Source organism: Trichosurus vulpecula, chromosome 2 (assembly GCF_011100635.1).
Source record: "Trichosurus vulpecula isolate mTriVul1 chromosome 2, mTriVul1.pri, whole genome shotgun sequence".
Taxonomy (NCBI): Eukaryota; Metazoa; Chordata; class Mammalia; order Diprotodontia; family Phalangeridae; genus Trichosurus; species Trichosurus vulpecula.
In genome coordinates this window covers 379,903,914-379,917,247 of record NC_050574.1, presented here as the reverse complement: position 1 = coordinate 379,917,247, position 13,334 = coordinate 379,903,914, and the positions used below count along the sequence as shown (strand labels likewise).

The 13,334-nt window shown below is 38.2% G+C and overlaps 1 pseudogene; it reads right to left on the bottom strand.

Moving 5' to 3' along the window:
- LOC118836106 overlaps nucleotides 1-13,334 on the bottom strand; it is a 116,827-nt pseudogene that overhangs the window by 63,281 nt on the left and 40,212 nt on the right.

Genomic DNA, 13,334 nt, shown 5'->3' with positions numbered 1-13,334 from the left:
GAACTGAGCTGTAAAGAGGTAGGGCTACTAACTCTTGCTCCCCTTTTATCCTGTGGGCCTGAGAAATAGCTTTGGGATTAAATTTTGATCTTTTTTGTTTATCCTTTTAAGTTCCAAGTACCAGTGGTAGAATCCACGCTGGATCTAGGATTTCAAGTCACAGCAACCTTTGAGGTAAGGGTACCTAGCAGGGAAGCCCTGAGAAGTCTGAGTACCTGAGACTCAAGCACAAGGGGAGCTATAGACTTGGACCTTGGGACTGTGCGGACTGTGCTATATAGGAAATGAGCTAAAACTGTGGACCTATTCCCTGTTTGTACTCAAGAAAATGATATGGTATGAGTGGGGAAGAGATTATGTACCACATATTGGGAAGTATGTTTGTATATTTGTTATAGTATATTTAAGTAAATATTCCTTTGTAAAAGTTACATGCTTGTAAGAGTTAAATAGAACTGGGCTACAGGGGACCTCCTAAAATTGGAAGAATGCCATTGGTGGGGATTGAAGCTAAGGACAAAGAACCTAAACACCCCCAAAACCTTCTTAAGGGTACCAAAGAACCCTGGGATAGGGGTAAAATGTAACCTATCTGGCTTCCAGGCAGTGGAAGCCAGGGTAGTCACTGTTACATGTGGGGCCTTAGCTGGAATAAAATTGGGCCCTTTGCATATGCAGGAACCCCTGAAGATATTCTCTGCTTGTAAAGGCAGACTTTTACTTCTGGTTGCCTTAGACTAAGAGCCTATAAAAATTGGCCAAAGAAAATTTAGGTCGTAATTATATAGTCAATTTTTTTTCTTTCCCCGGTGTGTGTTCCCTCACAAATCAGTTCTGCTGATGTAACTATTTGTACTTCCTGTATTACTGAGCGCTATAAATGTTTAATGTGAGAAATCTGGAATCACTAGTTTGCTTCTGTCTAGTAAAAAGTGCTCTCATTGTTATTTTTGTATTTAAACAGATTTCACTTTTTGTGAAAGCAAAACACTCTATGAATTGGGGGGGTAATAATGCCTATGAAACCCCAAGTAGCTGACGTTCTTTGCTACTTCTCTAACTGAGCCAATTTGTCTTCTTCTCAGTAAGGTTTACCCTTGCAGTGGCAAGGATCTAGGAGGGGAATTATAAGGACCCAGAAGAAATTGCGTGGCTTCAATGGGAACCACAAATGGAACAAGAACTAGAGAATTCTAATGTGCCTTGTGTAGAAAGGGACACTTTTTGTCCAGACTCCAGTTGGACAACTGACAAAGGAGTAACACTTAGTTGACTCCAGCATCAAATCCCAAACTCCTGTTGGAACAGCTCCAGGTAATTTGGAAAGATCAGTGTGGTATAGGTTTCTGCCAGAGATGGGAAGCCAGTTTTGTTTGTCTTTACTCTTTCTTTTGCTTCTGGGTTCTTCTCCTATAAGGAGAAGGCTAAGCAAGAAAAAATATTTTGTACATTTTGTACATTTTGTGAAATTAGCTTCTTGTCTTGTTGAATATGAAAACTTTTTAATCTATACATGAGGGGTTTATTTGTGAAAAACTTTGTAATCCATACATGTGGGGATTGTAAATGATCATGCAACACCGGCTGTTTTGAGACTTTACTGTATGACTTTGAGGAAGTGAGTGAAAGGACATGGCTTATGCTTCTCCATAGGACAATATGAAGTGGGAACAAGGATTGTGTTCAAAATGCACCCTTGCCTATTTTCCAAATGAGAATTGCTCAATAACCCTTGTCTGAAGTGGACATGTTCCATGAACTTCTCTACTGTTTCCAAAAGGCTTACCCCAAAATTCCTCCATTTGTCCATGAACTTCTGTTTTACTCTATCACTACCACTCTACCCCCATCAGCTCTTATTCCCACAGTTGCAAGACTAGTCTGATAACTCCTCCATGGTCCACGGCCAGTTCCATCCACTTCCATCTCTGGGGCCACTTGGTTCTCTCATCTCAAGAGATCATGTAGTTGCCCGAAACTGCTCAGGTGTCACTCAGGTTGCCCTCTAGAAAGCTAAGACTGTATTCAACCAGCTCCACCCTGGTCAGCTCAGCTCTGTTTCTCTCTATATCTTCTCTTGTTCTCTAGCCTTCATTTTTAAATTCCAAGCAAGAGCTGCTTCAAGTATATAATTAGCAACCCAGTCATCCTTAAAATGGCATCAAAGGAACAAAGTACCCAAGGCAATGTGAGTTCACATCATCAAGAAGACACTGTCAATGCCAGAGCAAAGGCTCTATCCAGTGGTAGGATTCAAATAAATTAACAACCGGTTCTCTGCCCTAAAGACAGTTTTGGGGGGTTGGGGTTTTTTTGGAATCAGTCTCTTAGTAAGCATTTATTAAGTACTGGACAACCTCATTCCAAGTCATGCATAAGTCACTAACCATGTGAGTAGGGAGAAGATCTCAGTTTTTTTTTTATTTTTGCTCATCCTATATTTGACATCATCTGGACTCTAACACTTCACAGAGTTTCAGAATTAGTAGGTACCTCAGTGGCTAGCTAATCTGGATGCCTTGAGAATATAACGAAAAACATTGAAGTCCCACCAGAAGCAGATGCTTGAGCCATTTTCCATCACAGATAGAAGTAAAGTTCTCTCTTCACTAGTCTCCCAGGCCAGTTTTTTCTCCCACTTCTTTCCCTCTAATTCATCCTGCGAACTGCTAAATGAGCCAACCTTCCTAAACTGTCATTACCATCATGGGATCAGAGATTTAGATCTGGAAGGAACCTCTTAGATCATCAGCTCCAACTCCCATATTATTCAGATAAGAAACTGAAGTCTGGCTAAGTTAAATGACTCATTCAAAGTCATGCCCTAGCCCTGTTTAAAAATGTAACATTGTTCCCTACCTAACTACTTAGCGCTAGATTATAGACTATCTTTTATTCATCTCATTGTTGGTACCATTGTCTTGTCTCTACTAACTAGAATCTTAACTTCTTGAAGTAAGGGATTATTTTCTATTTCTGTATTCCCCAACAGTCCTGGACACATAACAAATATCTTAATATCTAGTTGTTGATTTAACTCCTGTAAATAGCCCTGCCCAACCTTCTTAAGGAAGAAACTGAGAGCTGGTGTTAAGGCTATTCTTAAGAATATCTAGGACACTTTCATTTCTGCACAACACCTACCATCATTTATCCTAGGAGTCCTTGAAATAATCCTTTCCCTCCCTCCCTTTGCCCATTTTGCACCCTCCGCCTGTTGGGAGACAATAGACTCTGACACTATTAAGCAAGAAGTAAAGAAGGGGAGAAAGTAGGCTATTTGTATTGAAAAGAGCCTACTTAGATGGGGGGGGCGGTGCTAAGTGTGCTGGCATCTTTTCCCCTCACTAAATATAAACCAAACCAAAAGTTAAGCCTGACAACTTTTTACCATTAGCCTTAAAAATTCCGCAACACGCTTCATTGATTCACCCATTTTTAAAGGATCTATTGAGCTCAGAGTTGTTTGGCACCTATCGGAAAGACTGCTTAGGGGGTGGGGAGGAGGAAGCGGAGGAGAAGAACGAGGACGAGGAGGACGAGGAGGAGGACGAGGAGCAGGACGAGGAGGACGAGGAGGATGACAAGGAGGGCAAAAAGCAAGGCAGGGCGGCCTTTCAGCCACTCCACCCCGTGTCTTGGGAAAGCGACCAGAAGTAAGAGTGTGGTGGGTGGAAAACAATGATGCTTGTGCCTCTACGGAACCTTGACCCACAGTTGCGAAGACAAAAATGCCCCCATCAGTTGGCCAGAGGAAACAATTCCCTCTCCACTCCAAGCATCCAAGGAGGATGTGACAGCGCAGTCTGACATAATCAAAGCACCGCTGCCCTGGGTCGCACAGTCAGGGAACAGCCCTTCCCAAAGCACCACCCCGCAGAGACCTGGGTTCAACCAATGAGAGCCTGTACACCTGGGATAATGAGATGCTGTGACCACAACTGGACGAATTGGAAGCCAGGAGCTACCCCAAGGAGACGATGGGAGGGGAAGGCAGGGAGGAGAAGGGACTATGGAAAGGAAAAAAGATCAAACAAGTTTCTCACTTGGGGAAGCAAGAAGCACTTAGAAAACCGCTGTTGCGCAGATGAACGTTAAAAAAAGAGTAAGGAATGTAAACTTGTGTTTTCCCCATTGGGTGGCTGCCCAGACACCCACCTTAGAGAGAACGCTGATTACAAGTGCCATTTTTTAACAACCAGTTCGCCAAACTAAACATAAAATTAGGTATCGGTTCTGCCGAACTGGTGTGAACCGGCCTGAATCCCACCTCTGGCTTTATCTGAGAAGGACCCAACCTTGAAAAGGAGTCTGATTTGGGGGGGTTTCCAGGATGGCAGTAACACCAATGAAAGGCATTAAGAAAAAAGCTGATACATGAACAGAGAATTTGCTTGGAGGCTATCCAAGAGATCAAGATGAAAATCCCCTTGAGAGCAGTAAGATTGTTGGGGAAGAATGTGATCTTGAAACCTAGACACTGAAAGAACTTCCCTAGAAAAATCCTTCAGGTGGATGTGGGAAAAATAGACACAGAAGGGATAGGAGCAAAAGGAGTTTGGTTTTCAGATCTTATCAGTTCACTTGAGAGTTTAAAACTAAAATTGCTACTTTTGTTTTTGTTAAACAAATTCTATTTATCTATATGTGAATTATCTATATGTGAATTCAGGGCCACACAGCTACCCTGAATAGCTATTCCTGACACATACTCCTTTGTGCCGATGTAAAACAGTTGCACTGTGTGGCAAAACATACCCTTTACATATTAAGACAGCTAACATGAGGGTGATAAACATATGAAAGAGGATTGTATATGAAACTGTGCATCTCTCTTAAGTACAACTTGTTTTTCCTCTTAAGGATATAACTTTAACATACAATTTTCAAAGCTGCCCTGCTTGTTCATGTTTCTGTCTTGCTTTCTGTTCTCTTCTGTGCATTTTTTTTCAAAAGCTTCAATGAGCTTTTTCTCTTTCTTTTGGGCATCCTATCTCTAGCTCCCACCTCCTTCCCACCTGCCTTCCCCAACTGAAAAGCAAGAAGAAAAAAATTGTCATAAATATATAGGTAGTCAAGCAAAACAAATGTCCACAGTGCCCATACGTATGACTAATTCCATCATCTGAGCCTATCACCCCTCTGTCAGGAGACGAGTAGATGCTCCAACATCTGCCCTCAGGTTTGCCATTTCCTTTTTTAGAGTTCTAAAGTCTTTTATGATAGTCTTTTCTGTGGTGTTGTAGTCATTTTATAAGTTATTCTCCTGGTTCTACATTAGTTTGTGCAAACCTTCCCAAGTTTCTCTAAAACCATTCTTCTTATCATTTCTTACAGCTCAATAATATTCCATTATATTCACCTACCACTTGTGCCAGGTTGAAGTTTTGGGGGCTAGAAGTAATTATGTTCCTCAGCTAGTTTGGGAAAGCTAGGCTAAAAGAGCTAGGCAAAAAGATGGGGGTTTTGATAGAAAAGGGTACATTACAGATTAATATTAAATATGAAATGATACTGTACGATATTAATTTTCCTCATACTGCTTTTTCACATATTCCCCAATTGGTAAGTATTTCCCCTTTGTTTCCAGTTCTTTGCAATAAGAAAAAAGCTTCTATAAATGTTTGTATACATGGGTCTATTTCCTCTTTTATCTCTGGCATATAAGCCTAACAGTATTATTACTAGGTCATACAGGATATGCATTTTAGCGACTTAGTGGAAATATTTCTAATTGCTTTTCAGAAAGTCTGGGACAAATTCACAGATATACCAACAGTGTGCTTGTTTTCCTATAACAACTCCAACAATCGTCATTTTCCATTTTTGGTTATCTTTGGTCAATCTGGTGAATGTGAGATAGAACTTCAGAACTGTCAATTTTCATTTCCTTAAATATTAGTTATTTGGTACTTTTTTTATATGGCTGTTGATAGCTTGGATTTCTTCTTTTGAGAACGGCCAGTTCATATCCTTTGATCAATTATCTATTGGGGAATGGCTCTTGTTTTTATATATTTGAATTAGCTCTTTGTCTACCTTGGATATCAAAGATTTTTTCCCCAGTTAACTATTTGTCTTCTAATTTTAACTGTTGGTTTTGTTTGTGCAAAATCTTTTTGATTTTATGTAATCAGACTTTATCTCCTGTGATCTTCTCTATCCTTGTTTGGTCATGAACTCTTCAGATGCACAGAATATTAGAGCTGAAGGGCAATTTAAAGATCATCTAGTCAAACCCCTTCATTTTCCCCTACTGTACTGCAATAAAAACTCACTATAAAAAGGGCAATAAAAAGCCCATTACTTCTTGTTGCTTCTTCCTAATCTGGTTAGAGGGGAGAGAAGGAAAGATAAGCATTATGCTGGTTTTATAAAGCAGTCATATAAACTTGTCTAATCTTTATGTATAAAATGTATAAATGAACTATTTTAAATGTAAAGTTCTCAAAATGCAAAAAAAATCTATATTTTAATTATCCTTTTATCAGATTAGTAATTATTTATCACTGTCAATACATCACCAAGTCAAGCTCTTATAAGAACTCATGTCTTATTTATTAATCATTTAATCTTCCTCAGTGCTCAAATCTGTATGTATATATATATATAAAATATACACATATGTATATACATACATATATTTGTTAAATATAAATATAAACAAGATTCTATTATGCTAACAAATTACTATGTATTTTATTTTGACTTCTATAGAAACATCTCTTGAAACCATCAATAGAAATACAAAGCATTTTAAACTGGTATTACTAAATATATTAGTTTTAGGTGATGACTAATTTTCATGCATCAGAATTTTGAACTTCATGAATATTTTTATCCTTCAAATGGTAAAAATGACTTCTTACCCCACAATATTGTTCTTCATTAAAGATCTGTGGAGGAAGAGGAATTCCATTTTGTGGTTTTTTCTCTCCGGGTACATTCTCTCTCATCCATCTCCTGTTGTCTTCATCACCGGCAATATCAAGTTCCTTAAAGTCAATCTTATTGGCTTCCAAAAAGCCCACTACTTCTTGCTGTTTCTTCCTAATCTGCTTAAAAGCAGGGAGGAGATGATAAGCATTATGCTGGCTTTATATAGCAGTCATATAAAATTGTCTAAGTTTTAATTTTTTTCATTTAATTTTTTAAAATTACATGCAAACAATAATTTTTTTAATTTTATTTAGTATTTTATTTTTCCCTATTTCATGTAAAAACAATTTTAACATTTTTTTTCAAATTTTGAATTCCAAATTCTCTCTGTCCCTCCTCCCGCCCCCCCCCCATTGAAAAGGCAAGCAATTTGACATAGGTTACACATGCAAAACACATTTCCATGTAAGTCATTCTGTGAAAGAAAACACAGGAACAAAACAAGAAAAATAAAGAAAGTAAAGGTATCTTTGATCTGCATTCAGGCTCTACCAGTTCTTTCTCTGGATATGGTCAGTATCTTTCATCACAAGTCCTAAGCCTGGGCAAACAGGCGGCCTCCACTGACTAGATGCCCACATGCTTCAGTGTATCCCTAGGGAAACTCAGAAACACCCACCAGGCTCAACACACACCAGAAGACACCACCACTATGACTCAAATTTAGCACCAGGTAAGCTGCCAGACTCCTAGGGCCTCTAGCAGTGCCAATTACCCCCCACCCTACCACCTTAGCACAGTACCTAACACGAGGGTCCCCCATGGGCCTCAAGGCAATATCAGTGCAGGACAAGGTAAACGGCCAGGTAAACTGAAGGCCCTGGCACAAGGAGCTGGAGACAGTGCCCTTTCCACCCCCAGGAGCAGAGTTCAAATTAAAAAGAAAGGAAAAAGGCCAAAAAAAACCATAAGCAAAAACAACAAAAAAAGAATCTGACCATAAAAAGTTATTATGGTGACAGTGAAGATCAAGATACAAACTCAGAAGATGACAACAATGTCAAAACATCTATGGGCAAAACCTCAAGGAAAAGGAGAAGGGGTCTCAAGCCCAGAAAGAACTCATGAAAGACCTCAAAAAGCAGCTTAAAATCATATAAGAGAGGTAGAACAAAAATTGGTGGGGAGGGAGGGGAATGAGAATGATCTAAGAGAATTCAGGGAAAAAGGAGTCAACAACTTGGAAAAAGAAAACAATTGCTTAAAAAGTAGAATTGCCCAATAGAAAAAGAGATACAAAAACCCAATGAAGAAAACAATTCCTTAAAAAGTACAACTGGCCAAATAGAAAAGAAAGTACAAAAGCTAATTGAGAAAAACAGCTCCTTAAAAGTTAGAATTGGGCAAGTGAAAGCTAATGATTCTATGAGATATCAAGAATCAATCAAACAAATTCAAAAGAATGGAAAAAATAGAAGAAAATATAAACTACCTCATGGGAAAAATAAATGACTTGGAAAATAGATCCAGGAGAGACAATGTCAGAATAATTGGACAACCACAAAAGGAGGATCTGGACAGCATCTTGCAAGAAATTATCAAGGAAAACTGCCCTGATGTCCTGGAAGCAGAGGGCAAAATAATCATTGAAAGGACCCACCAATCGCCTCAGGAAAGAGATGCCAAAATAAAAAAGTAGAAAGAACATTATAGCCAAATTTCAGAACTATCAGGTCAAGGAAAAATTACTGCAAGGGGTCACAAAGAAACAATTCAAATATCAAATCCTAAATCAGGATCACACAGGACTTAACAATCGCAACATTAAATGATCCAAGGTCATAGAACATGATATTCAGGAAGGCAAAGGAGCTAGGACTACAACCAAGAATCATTTACCCAGCAAAATTAGGCATAATACATCAAGGGGGGAAATGGTCATTGAATGAAATGGAAGGATTTCAAGCTTTCATAAGGAGAAGGCCAGAATTAAATAAAAAATTTGATTTCCAACATCAAGACCCAAGAGAAGCATAAACCAGTTAAAAAAAAGAAAAGAAAACATAAGAGATTCAATAGAGCTAAACTATTTACATCCCTAAATGGGAAGGGGATACTTGTAATTCTTAAAAGAGTGTATCACTAATAGTACAGCTAGAAGGAACATACATGGACAGAGGGTACGAGTATAGCATGAATTTGAGGGAATGGCATAAAAAATAATTAAGGGATGAGAAAGAGGAGTTCACTGGATGCAGAAGGAAGGGAGAAGCAGAATGGGGTAAATTATTTAACATGAAGAGGCATAAAAGACCTATTACACTGGAGGGGAAGATGGGAGGGTAGGAAATGGGAATCACTTGAACTTTACCCTCATCAGTATTGGCTCAAAGAGGGAATCATATACACAATCAGTTGACTATGGAAATCAATCTTACCAGACAGAGAAGTAGGAGGGGAGGAGATTAAGTAAAAGGTTGGAGTGGGGCTGACAGAAGGGAGGGCAGATGGGAGCAGTGGGTAGACAGAAGTAAAACACTGATGAGGAGGGAAAGGGTCAAAGGAGAGAAAGGATGGACAGGAGGAAAAATAAGATGTAGGGAAATACAGTTAGTAATCATAACTGTGGATGTGAATGGAATGAACTCTCTCATAAAACAAAAGCAGATAGTAGAGTGGATCAAAAACTAGAATCCTATAATATGTTGTTTATAGGAAATACGCTTGAAGCAGAGAGGCACACACAAAGTAAAGGAAAGGGGCTGGAGCAGAATATATTATGCTTCAGCTGCAGTAAAAAGAAACAGGGGAAGCAATCCCTGATCTTAGACAAAGTAAAAGCAAAAATAGATCTAATTAAAAGAGATAAGGAAGGAAACTACATCTTCCTAAAAGGTATCATAGACAATGAAGCAATATCAATACTAAACTTGTAGGCGCCAAGTAGTATAGTATCCAAATTCTTAAAGGAGAAGTTAAGTGAGTTACGGGAAGAAATAGACAGCAAAACTATACCAGTGGGGGACCTCAACTGTCCCTTCTCAGAATTCAATAAATCCAACCAAAAAAACTAAACAAGAAAGAAACTAAGGAGGTAAATAGAATATTAGAAAAGTTAGATATGACAGACCTTTGGAGAAAACTGAATAGAAACAGAAAGGAATATACCTTTTCTCAGCAGCACATGGCACCTACACAAAAATTGACCATGTATTAGGGCACAAAAACTTCAAAATCACATGTAGAAAGACAGAAATAGTAAATATATTCTTTTCAGATCATAATGCAATAAAAATAACATTCAGCAAAAGACAGTGGAAAGACATTTAAAATTCATTGGAAATTAAACTAATCCTAAAGAATAAGTGAGTCAAAGAACAAATCATAGAAATAATCAATAATTTCATTAAAGAGAATGACAACAATAAAACAACATAGCATGGGATGCAGTCAAAGTAGTATTTAGGGGAAATTTTATTTCTCTAAATTCTTACAACAAAAATATCTATCAACAAAATAAAAAAAGAACAGATCAATGAATTGGGCATGCAACTAAAAAAAACTAGAAAAAAAACAAATTAAAAATTCCCAGTTGATCACCAAATTGGAAATCTTGAAAATCAAAGGTGAGATTAATAAGATTGAATGTAAAAAAAACTATTGAGCTAATAAATAAACCTAGGAGCTGGTTATATGAAAAAACCAGTAAGATAGATAAGCCATTGGTTAATTTCATTTTTAAAAGAAAAAAGAAGAAGAAAAAAAATCCCCAGTATCAAAAATGAAAAGGGTGAAATTACCAATGGAAAAAAATAAAGCAATCATCAGGAAATATTTTGCCCAATTATATTCCAATAAACCTGATAATCTCAGTGAAATGAGTATTTTTAAAAATATAAATTACCCAGCTTAAGACATCAGGAAATAGAATGCCTAAATAGCCCCATCTTAGAAAAAGAAATTGAACAAGTGATTATTGAACTCCCTAAGAAAAATTCCCCAGGGCCAGATGGGTTCACAAGTGGATTCTACCAAACATTTAAAGAAAAATTAATTCCACTACTATATAAGCTATTTGGGAAAATAGGCAAAGAAGAAGTTCTACCAAATTCCTTTTATGACACAAATATGGTGCTGATACCTAAAACAGGAAGACCTAAAACTGAGAAAGAAAATTATAGACCAATTTCCCTAATGAATATCGATGCAAAAATTTTGAACAAAATACTAGAAGGTGATTACATCAATATATCAACAGGATAATACACTATGACCAGGTGGTATTTATATCAAGAATGCAGGGTTGGTTCAATATTAGGAAAACTATCAAGAGAACTGACCATATCAATAACAAAACCAATAAAAATCATATGATTATCTCAATAGACACTGGAAAAGCTTTTGATGGGGCAGCTAGGTGGCACAGTGAGTAGAGCACTGGCTCTGGAGTTAGGAGGACCTGAGTTCAAATCTGACCTCAGACACTTGACACATATACTAGCTGTGTGATCTTGGACAAGTCACTTAACCCCAATTACCCTACATGGAAAAAAAAAGCTTTTGACATAACACAGCATCAATTTCTAATAAAAACACTAGACAGCTTAGGAATAAAAGCATTCCTTAAAATGATAAGCAGTATCTATCAAAAACCATCAGCAAGCATTATCTGTAATAGGGATAAGGTAGAAGCATTACCAATAAGATCAGGGGTGAAGCAAGGATGCCTAATATCACCACTATTATTGAATACAGTACTAGAAATTTTAGCTGTAGCAACAAGAAAAGAAAAAGAAATTGAAGGAATTATAATAGGCAATGAGGAAACTCTTTGGAGGTGATATCATGGTATACGTAGAGAACCGTAGACAATCAACTAAAAAACTACTTGAAATAATTAAAAATTTTAGCAAGGTTGTAGGATTTATCTTATGGTTTATCTTATGATAAACCCATATAAATCAACAGCATTTCTTTATATGATCGACAAAGCCGAGCAGCAAGAGACAGAAAGAGAAATTCCATTTAAAATAACTGTAAACAATATAAAATATGTGGGAATCTACCTGCTGAGACAAACCCAAGAACTGTATGAACACAATTACAAAACACTTTTCAAACAAATAAAGTCAGATCTAAACAATTGGAAAAATATCGATTGCTCATGGGTAGGACTAATCAATATAATAAAAATGATAATTCTACCTAAACTAATTTAGTTATTCAGCCATACCAATCAAACTACCAAAAAATTATTTGATAGAGCTAGAAAAAATAACAGTAAAATTCATCTGGAAGGAAAAAAGGTCAAGAATATCAAGGGAATTAAAGAAAAAAACAAACAAACAGAAAGACAGGGTGGAGCCAAGATGGCAGCTGGAAAGCAGGGACTTCCATGAGCTCCCTGCCAGGTCCCTCCAAAAACCTATAAAAAATGGCTCTGAACAAATTCTAGAACTGCAGAACCCACAAAATAGCAGAGGGAAGCAGGGATTCAGCCCAGGACAGCCTGGATGGTCACTGGATGAGGCCTACTGTGCACAGAGCAGAGGGAAGCGGAGCTCAGAGTGGGTGGCGGCAGGACCAACCAGACCAGGAGCCAGGCGGGACAGGCCCTAGCGCCCTGAATCAGTGAGCTATGGCAGTTACCAGACTTCTCAACCCACAAACACCAAAGACAACATAGAAGGTTAGTGGGAAAAGCTGCAGGGGACAGAGTTTGCAGTTTGGCCACCGCCCCAGGGGCAGCGGGGATGATGCAGCTACAGAACTACAGCTGCAGTTACTTCCTGCCCCAGGCCCACCTGGTGGGAGGAATTAAGTGGCCACAGATCAGAGCAGGAGTGCAGAGCCTGCTTAAGATTTGTGTCAAGTCCGGTTGATGGTTCTTGGGGAAGCAGGAGTGCTGGTGTGGCAGAGTTGGCTGTATAGAAATAGCTCTGAAATCAATGGCGCATCCCCCCAAGCTTGGAACAAAGTACTCTTTGCTCTACAAGCAGTCATACTCCAATGAAAAACTCAAGGCTCAAGTAAGTTGGCTGGGAACATGGCCAGGTAGCAAAAATGCACTCAGATTCAGGCTCAGACTTTGGAATCTTTTTCTGGTGACAAAGAAGACCAAAACATACACCCAGAAGAAGTCAATAAAGTCAAAGAGCCTACATCAAAAGCCTCCAAGAAAAACATGAACTGGGCTCAGGCCATGGAAGAGCTCAAAAAGGATTTGGAAAAGCAAGTTAGAGAAGTAGAGGAAAAAGTGGGAAGAGAAATGAGAATGATGCAAGAAAACCATGAAAAACAAGTCAATGACTTGCTAAAGGAGATCCCAAAAAATACTGGAAAAAATATTGAAGAAAACAACACCTTAAAAAATAGACTAACTCAAATGGCAAAAGAGCTCCAAAAAGCCAATGATTAGAAGAATGTCTTGAAAGACAGAATTAGCCAAATGGAAA